Source organism: Aptenodytes forsteri, unplaced genomic scaffold (genome assembly GCF_000699145.1).
Source record: "Aptenodytes forsteri isolate BGI_AS27 unplaced genomic scaffold, ASM69914v1 Scaffold62, whole genome shotgun sequence".
Lineage (NCBI taxonomy): Eukaryota > Metazoa > Chordata > Aves > Sphenisciformes > Spheniscidae > Aptenodytes > Aptenodytes forsteri.
In genome coordinates, this window is record NW_008794595.1 from 101,704 (window position 1) to 111,503 (window position 9,800).

Sequence of the window (9,800 nt, forward strand, 5' to 3'; positions counted from 1 at the left end):
TGAACACAGGATTCGAGGTGCGGCCTCACCAGTGCCGAGTACAAAGGGACAATCACTTCCCTAGTCCTGCTGGCCACACTATTTCTGATACAAGCCAGGAAGCTATTGGCCTTCTTGGCCACCTGGGCACACTGCTGGCTCATGTTCAGCCAGCTGTTGACCAGCACGCCCAGGTCCTTTTCCGCTGGGCAGCTTTCCAGCCACTCTTCCCCAAGCCTGTAGTGTTGCATGGTGTTGTTATGACCCAAGTACAGGACCCTAGACCATAATTTTTAGTGCCCAAAGCCTCATTTTCAGGGCCCAAATCCTCATTTTTAGGGTCCAAACCTGTCTTTTATTACCCGTAGCCTTTTTTTAGGGCCCACAGTTTCATTTTTAGGGTCTAAACTCTTATTTTTAGGTGTAGAAAGCCTAATTTTGAGAGTCCAAATACTAATTTTTAGGTCCCAAAGCCCCATTTTAGGGTCAAACTCCTCATTTAGGGTACAAAGCCTCATTTTTCTAAAGTCCAAAGCCTCACTTTGAGCGCTCAAAGACCAATTTTTAGGGTGAAAAGCCTTTTTTTTTTTGGTACCAAAGCATCATTTATGGCACAAAACCTAATTGCAGGGTTTAAAACCTCATTTTAATTTCATTTTCTCTTATGGAAATGTACCTACTGTGCTTAGGACTATACTCCTCATGTTCAGGGAATTTCAGTTTATAATAAGTGTAAAAATTAAATTAGAGTACATTAGCCCTGATACTTTTGTATCCATGATACAAAAGTATCCATGAGAACTGCAAACTAACACTTATCCAAGCATCCCTGATCTATGCAGAGTCCTGGTGAGGTTCAACAATCCTGGGAGAATGAGAGGGTTTTAGGAGGAAGGAGATTCTAGTCAAGCCTTACAAAGCACTTTCTTGTGAGTCAAAATGTGTGCACAGGAATTGGTAAGGAAGGAAGGTACCACCGAAATCAAAGAGAGTTTCCCCAACTATCAGGGAATTAACAGGTAATGAATAAAATCCACAGGCTAAATTTTAATTCCCTTTTATTCACAATCATGGACCACCTAGAATCCCTGAAGTCTAGTGACTTCCAATGTTGCATTAAGTGTCTATATGCAATCTATCTAATAATTCTGAATTTTCCACTTTGTGGAGCCTCTGTTCCTTCACTCTATAAATTATGGGACATAATATCATGATATCCATGGGGAAAAGCATAAAGAGGGCAGTCTGACATATCACTAGGACAGTAATTTTCCTGGATGTTTCAAAATGAATGCTTTGGATAAAGGAGAGACAGCTGTGCACAATGAATTTTCTCTCTACATGGTCAACAAGGGAAACAAACAAGTAACCCAATAATCTGTTCATAGAGGTTGATTATCACAGGGGAAGGGAGCAATTCTGAGATCTACTAAGGATTCTCCACCACTGAAATACCAGAGATCGAAATGAATCAAGCTCTCCAAATACTCCTTTTCTAGTTTCTGTATATCAAAACACAAACCTTCTGAGCTTTATCAGAGTCCTCACTGGCAATTACAATTTAAAGGTATACACTCAGAGTTTTGTTGGCATCCAAGTATCATCCCCATAGCAGACCTGGTGTTTCATTAAAAGATCATCTGAAAATACATCAGTGTGGAACCAGGATCTTCTGAAGCCTAACCAAAGGGTCTGGATGAAAGAAATTTAAAAAAGGGTTGGGCCTTTCAGGTGGGCACATAAGTAACTCTGCCTCCAAAATACAGTTTTTCACATTCTCTGCTCGCTAAAATTAAAGCAATCCTACCAAAGTCAATGAAATGACATCCATAGATGGAAGAAGAATTCAGTTAGCAAACTTTTTAGCTAACCTCACAGAGTATTCCCCTCTGTCTACCTCTTTAATGAAGCACTGGATAAAAAGAGCATTGGTGCAAAAGAGAGCAAGCTCAAGATTGAGTAAGATGTTTCCTGCCCAGATGGCATTTTTAAATCAATCATTTTGTTAATCAGGGATTAACTGGTGCTCTGGATCTAGTAGGACTAAACTGTATGCTTAAAATAAATCAAAATGTTTATCAGACAAGGAACTCTGCTTCTAAAAGGAAAATGAAGGCAAATAAATCTCATTTTTCAGGCCTGTGATTTAAACTGTGCCATACAGTACTGACACAGCAGGAAACATGAAGCAGCCTCAAAAAGGGAGCAGACATATTTCAAAGTGGCATCCATTAACTTCAATTAAGTTCTTCCAAGGTATCAACATGGAAAGACTTCCTCTTTCAGTTTTCTTGGGTTTTCTTTTTTTTTTTTCTCTTTTAAACAAAAAGCTCACAAATCTCACTGTAACTAATTAAAAAGAATTTTAAAGGAACTGTAAAGCAGTGAAGCAAACTTTCACTGGTAAAGAGAATCAGACTATGAGGTAACGTTAGATCTCTTTGATGAAACAGAGCCTAACAAGTTTTGACTTCAGTTTTCTAAAGTTTAGTCTGCTCAGAATCCAGTTCTGTCTTTTTAACATTAAAGCATCCATTTTGAAGAGTCTGTATTTTTGTTGTAAGGGTTGATTGGTTATAAGGGTTGGTTTTGTTAAAAGGGTTGGTTATGGTCACCTGGCAGGATTTCATTTATAGAAGCACAAATCTCAAGACTTTATTGCACAGTCAGAGACAGATTGTTCATAAAAAAAACCCAAACCAAAACAGCTTCCACCTAACTGATTGGGATCTTTGCATAAGGGAACATGCACAGGGGGAGCTGAATCTCTTGAACAGGATGGTCAGTTGTGTTCAGAATGCAACAGGACTCTCAAAAGCAAGGGTCCTTGCAATGATGCCTTTAGCTGGATTGAGTGGTCCTCCTGAAACAGCTGTTCTGAATTCTTATAATCCAGCTGGCTCATGGTCCTACATGACCACTCCAGTGCACTCATGATCCTTTGCTATTGATTGTCTTAAACTGCATATAAACTATCTCTCGACTATCTAAAACATTTACAAAAGACTGCAAACATTTCTGCATCTGCGGGAACAATTTCACTGAAGTGTTTTTCCAGCTGGCCATGGTCCTACATGACCACTCCAGTGCACTCATGATCCTTTGCTATTGATTGTCTTAAACTGCATATAAACTATCTCTCGACTATCTAAAACATTTACAAAAGACTGCAAACATTTCTGCATCTGCGGGAACAATTTCACTGAAGTGTTTTATCTCTGTACAGTTTGGTCAATTCTATAGCTGGATCTGACTGGGGGTGCCTCTGGGATGGCTAAATTCTCCAACCGGATGTTAATCAAGGCATTGGAGCACAAAACCAGTGCCTATGACTTTGTGCGTGCACAGAAGGTGCTGGCCTGGGGGAAATCTCTAGGACTGTCCAAAATTCTCACCTGAAGAGCTCTAAGACTAGTGAAATGCTTTGTTGTGAGGATGTATTAGAGTTCAGTCAGTCACCTTGTTTCATATCAGTCTGTTATTTATGCAGATTTCTAGCTGGGAATTTCTTGGACTACCCAGGGAGTTATTGACTAAGTGCACTGTGGATGCACACATGCACAGTCCTCATACTGCGTTACACCACTACTGTAAGTGTATACCCAACTTGAATTTTATTTGGCCTTATAGCTTAAATTTCATAGATCCTGCCAGACCTTCCCAAGCACCACTGGAACACTGAACTTCCCTGCATCAAAGATGAAGAGAAAATATTATATATATTTTTAATGTAGCAATAGTAGTAGTAGTAGTAGTAGTAGTTAGAGTAGTAACATTTTCTTCCCCCCAGTTAACAGCAGATGAAGTCTCACAGTCACGCAAGGGTTCTGAACCTGCAAGAACTTCTCCACCTGAACCCCTCATGCTGCTATGGCCCTTCTCTTGGCATGCTGAGCTTCATAATGAGCTTGTTTCAACTTCTGTCCTCTCCCCCAGTGCTGGCTGCCAACAACAGTGTGAAACTATACCAGAGAGAAGAATGTCCTCTGAAACATGAAGCAGCAGCATGGGAGTGGGACTGAATAAGACCATGCAGGGATAAGTTCATGTGCAACATGGTCTTAGCAATATAGTATTGATGCTGGGGAGACAACCTGGTTTCAGCACTGAGTTACTCAAGCAGACTGATAATCAGAGAAAGTCTCTCTATTATGGTTATCATTTTGCTGCCTGTATTAGTCTGCAAATCTAAACTGCCGCCTGTGTTTCCTTACAGCCTGCCTTGTTCTACCGTTATTTTCCCAGAAAGGGAAAGGAAGATTTCAGTGGGAGATTTAAACAGGAAAGGATCCTGGAGTAAGGTCACATTCTTTGTATCTAAGCATGGGATTTTCTCTTGTAGTTTTCATTTAGAATAAGAATGTTAGCAAAGTTTAATCTGCATTTAAAATATACAGTCTGTTCATTTGTGAGTTGCTGAAGAACTGAACAACGTAATCTTTCAAAATCAGGAAATAATGTAAGTTCCCAATTGAAGAAAATAAAGGAAAAAAGGATTTAAGAATTTTTTTTCTTCACTCTGGAGCAGATAATACTCCCTATCTAGAAAGTGAATTTTAACTAACTGGATATAATGCTCTGCAATTTTCTGAAAATTTTGGCAGAAACTCACCTCAGGCTGTGATGCTATAATTAGTCCTTGTGCTCATAAGAATATCCACTGAAACTCCTTAATAAGGAGAGTAAGAAGAGCCTAGCATAAAGCCTTTTGCCTTTTTTTTTTTTTTTTTTTTCACTTTCAGCTCCATGTTTTCTAGGACTCTTCCAGTGAAAAGGGAAAACACAGAAGAAGTTTTAAAGTCTGTATTTAGGGGGAAAAAAAAAAAATATCTGTTTTACCTTGTGGAGGAATGGCTGATTCAGCAAGGCCACGATCTCCGACATTACCTGATCCCTTGGGGGGGAAAAAATACCAAAATATGCACTCACTCCCAGTTTTAGTAAGGCTGGACATCCATTGTCACTCATTTAAGAATCAGGCAATCATGACCTTTTGTTTCTCCTGTAGGTTTTAATTTCTAGCTCACTACTAACTGACAATAAACAATCACCAAACTGTCACTTTTTCTTTGATACTATTGGGGCCTGAACTGATATCTATATAAATTGCTTTTTTCATACATATATTCTGTGGGCTATCTGCAGAAAACTCAAATTTAAAAAAATTATAATTGGGTAGCAATATAGAGGAACAAGGTTTACAAGGGAAAGTTTGTTAGGACCTCTTTCCCCTGTCTGTCATTCCTTCATCTTTCCTTTGACATCGCCTCTGATTTTATTCAGGTTGCTTGAAATGGGGTTATAAGAGGGTTTGTTTTAAGCAGCTATATTTTCAAATGGTTGGGGATTATCTGAGACACTGATTGGTGTGTGAAAATATGATAGTTTTAACTATTACAAAATTTAATGGGAAATGCTCCTGTTTGATTATAGCTATAGAAATAGGAATAATCTTTCTTCACATGCCTCTGAATTTTAAGCAGCTCTTCCTTACACTGGAGCCCAGCTGGTGCTTCCTGTAGCTTTTTATCTCCACCATTCTATTAGATATAATTTCTTTGAGGTAACCCTTGAATAGCTTTCAAGCAATCCTTGAAAAACAGCCCTGTGGCAGAATTTGTTTTTTTAGAGTGTTGTAGAATGCATAATACTGAAAAGGATGTCTGCATCAGGCTCTATGCAAAGAGCACTGCACAAGCTTGTGCCTCTCAGCACTGGGAGGAGCTTGGATGGAATAGAAACTGTAATACAGCAGGCATACAAATGCCTCTACTCTTCTAGCAATGCAGGAATGGCAAGAACATGTCATTGTCACACAGGTAAGGTTTCCATTTACTTCAGAATGAAGGACTCGTTCCTATAGCTGTCAGTCAGCAGAAGAAATGTGTCTGTGTGGGCAGTAACCAGGGGCTACTGTGCTGTAACCGGGTAATCATTGCAATAGCATTGGTGGGACAGAGTACCATATGATTCTCACTGAAAATGAAATTAATGCCAATCAAAGTAAAGAATTTGGCAGGAAAACTCTCACCATCAGTCTCTATCAATGGCCATCAATGTGTTCAAAAAGTGAGTGAAACTGAAATATTAATGATCATCAGTTGCTTGACATGAATATGAAGTGGAACAGGAAATTATGGACTGTTTACTACTATTATGCTACAGTAACTTTACTGAAAACAGTAGAACTATTGAACTATTTTAGATTTAGATCGTTGTAGCCAATAGTGAATCTGTCATTTTTTTTTTTACTCCAAGTATTCACAAAAAGCCTGAATAATTTAGGTAGTCTTATGATAAAAAGTTAGGTATTAACATCAAATGTATAGTCAGAACAAAAGTTCATAATAGAAGTTATGAATATCTTTATAACAGAAGTGAAAATACTGCATATGTAAATTGTGGTCTCTTGTTCATTTTTCTAATTTCCCAGTTGAATAATGGGATCAATTATTTTTTTTTTTTTTTTTCCCCAGTAAGATTGGAATTAAGAGCAGGTAAAATAAGGGACCTATTTTAGAAAAAAAATATTACCTTTTATCGCATTTGATTGATGAGGTAACTTTTCACCTCACACTTCTATTTATTTTTTTGGACCAACTACTCACTTCTCATGTAAAGAGACCATGAAGATTATAACATTAAAGAAATTTATTTAGTGTCTATTTCCTCAGATGGAGTATATAAGTGATTAGCAGTTTTTTCACTTCCTTGGCTCCGGGATGTTCATATGGAACCTAGGTGCCTTTGAATCCCTCTGGTCATTCTCATTGGCCTGCCCCATGTGATGCATTGTAAATGAGTTTCAGCCCCTCATGAAACTATTCAAATTCCAGACAGGACATATTATTTCTGACACTAATTTGAGCAGTGTTTTAATGTGCTCTAACCTATCTTTCCAAGACAGCACAGGGCACAAAAGCAGCTTCGTACATGCATTTTCCTCAGAACACAGTCTAACACTGATTAAAAACCCAATCGCATAAGCAAGAACCTTTCTACTGATTTCTGTTGCTTTAGAGTGTAACAAAGGAACAGAGGAACAAAGGTGGCTTCCTGGCAGTGAGATATAACCAGAATTTTGGTATCTTCTAAATGCTTTAGAACTGCTAGCACAGCTCAAAGGAAACTAAAAATGGCAGCAGGTGAGGATGTCCTTGATAGAGCTGTCTTATAGCCAGTGTTATAGTCTGGCATGCTGATAATGGAGAGACAATTGGTCGGGAGTGACAATGGACACTGTCAAGTAGATTCTTATTTTACTGGCAAAGGAGCTTTGAGTTTGTCCTACCTAATGTGTGCAATCCTTTCCAGCTGTAGGGGTGGAAAGGAAAAATACAACCATGAGTCTCCCCCTTGTGTGCTGTAGTGGGACCCCGTAAGAGTGGATTAAGAGCAGGTAAAATAAGGGACCTATTTTAGAAAAAAAATATTACCTTTTATCGCATTTGATTGATGAGGTAACTTTTCACCTCACACTTCTATTTATTTTTTTGGACCAACTACTCACTTCTCATGTAAAGAGACCATGAAGATTATAACATTAAAGAAATTTATTTAGTGTCTATTTCCTCAGATGGAGTATATAAGTGATTAGCAGTTTTTTCACTTCCTTGGCTCCGGGATGTTCATATGGAACCTAGGTGCCTTTGAATCCCTCTGGTCATTCTCATTGGCCTGCCCCATGTGATGCATTGTAAATGAGTTTCAGCCCCTCATGAAACTATTCAAATTCCAGACAGGACATATTATTTCTGACACTAATTTGAGCAGTGTTTTAATGTGCTCTAACCTATCTTTCCAAGACAGCACAGGGCACAAAAGCAGCTTCGTACATGCATTTTCCTCAGAACACAGTCTAACACTGATTAAAAACCCAATCGCATAAGCAAGAACCTTTCTACTGATTTCTGTTGCTTTAGAGTGTAACAAAGGAACAGAGGAACAAAGGTGGCTTCCTGGCAGTGAGATATAACCAGAATTTTGGTATCTTCTAAATGCTTTAGAACTGCTAGCACAGCTCAAAGGAAACTAAAAATGGCAGCAGGTGAGGATGTCCTTGATAGAGCTGTCTTATAGCCAGTGTTATAGTCTGGCATGCTGATAATGGAGAGACAATTGGTCGGGAGTGACAATGGACACTGTCAAGTAGATTCTTATTTTACTGGCAAAGGAGCTTTGAGTTTGTCCTACCTAATGTGTGCAATCCTTTCCAGCTGTAGGGGTGGAAAGGAAAAATACAACCATGAGTCTCCCCCTTGTGTGCTGTAGTGGGACCCCAAGACATTTGGTTGCTTATTTCTAAGTGTTTTTCCTACATATCCTACCCCTGTCATCTCTGATCATTTCTACATGACTCTGCACTTGTGCTTCCATGCTAGTTCAGAAGAACAGATCAGTCAATATATTTTCCTGAAGGAGACAAATTACATTAGCTTAAAAATGTATTTAGGTGCTGTCTTTTTCCTTTACTAGTCTTCTAAATAGCATTCAAAAGCCTCAGTCAGGTATAGGATATTAGAGGTCACAAATAATCACCCAGAGTTGCTATGAACCTTAGCAATTTCTCAACTGCTGATGGACATTTTTAGTTAGATGAGACACATTTTAGAACAAGTTAACTACTGACTGACAGGACACTTAGAAATATAAATAAACTATAATCCAATACAATGTTTGATCCATGATTTCTTAAATTGGAATTAATAATTACTAAGCCTTTAGCAGTATAATTTTTTGTGCCACCTAAAGTGCATAAACAATGCACAGGATCAAAAAACATACTATTAATAGTAAATGACTATAAAAGAAGTCTCTACACATCTTTGTAAAAATTATTATATAAAATTTTAGCATCTGCTCAGACATATTAAAATAAAGAGCGTGATAACACTGTACCACCACATATTTTATGATGAAAGGCCTCCAATGAGAGGCCACAATGACAGACCGGGCCTGCATTGACATCAGAGATATAAAAAAGATACTAAAACCCTTTAGAAGCAGCTAAGTATCTTAAAACATCTCATTTTCATTACACCTGTGCTTGAAAGCAAGTTCAAGAAATATACCAGTAATACTATGAAAAATAAAACAACATATTGCTGCTAATTCATGAAGCAAAGCAAAATCTAGTAAAGTTAATTATTTACTTAGCTCCTTCAAAAAATATAAAATTCAATGTGTCAGGGCAAATACTCATTTGTGCTTATTTGCATTTGTTCAGCTAGTTTTCCAGCATAAAGCTCAAGTGAATTTTTGAGACATGCGTTTATTTATTATTAAATGCTGAACATGCAGCATATCTGTCATGACAACAGCCCAATAACTGTGAAGTTAAATCTTAACACTGTGCTCATAATGGAAGGATTTTCCTAAGTGTTGGTGAAAGCTCAGCAAAATATGTAGTAGAAATGAGCTAGTAGAGAAGAGCTGTAGTAGAAATGCTCTTGGTAACACCGAGCTTAGGTCCCTGTTGAGCATAAAATTTTTGATTTATGCTTAGGCTATACTGTAAACAGCCTGCCACTCAGAAATGCTGACCACCCAAAGAAATCAGTAAAAACAATGTTAGCAGTAAGCGCTTAGTTTATTTTACCTCTTTGCCGTGGTTTAACCTAGGTCAGCAACTGAGCACCACACAGCCGCTTGGAAGAGAATGGAAGAGCAGAAGTGAGAAAAACTCGTGGGTTGAGATAAAAACAGTTTAAAATAAAATAATGTAATAATAATAATAATAATGTAGTAGTAGTAGTAGTAAGTAGTAACAAAGCAAGTGATGCACAGTGCAGTTGCTCACCACCCACTGACCGATGCCCAGC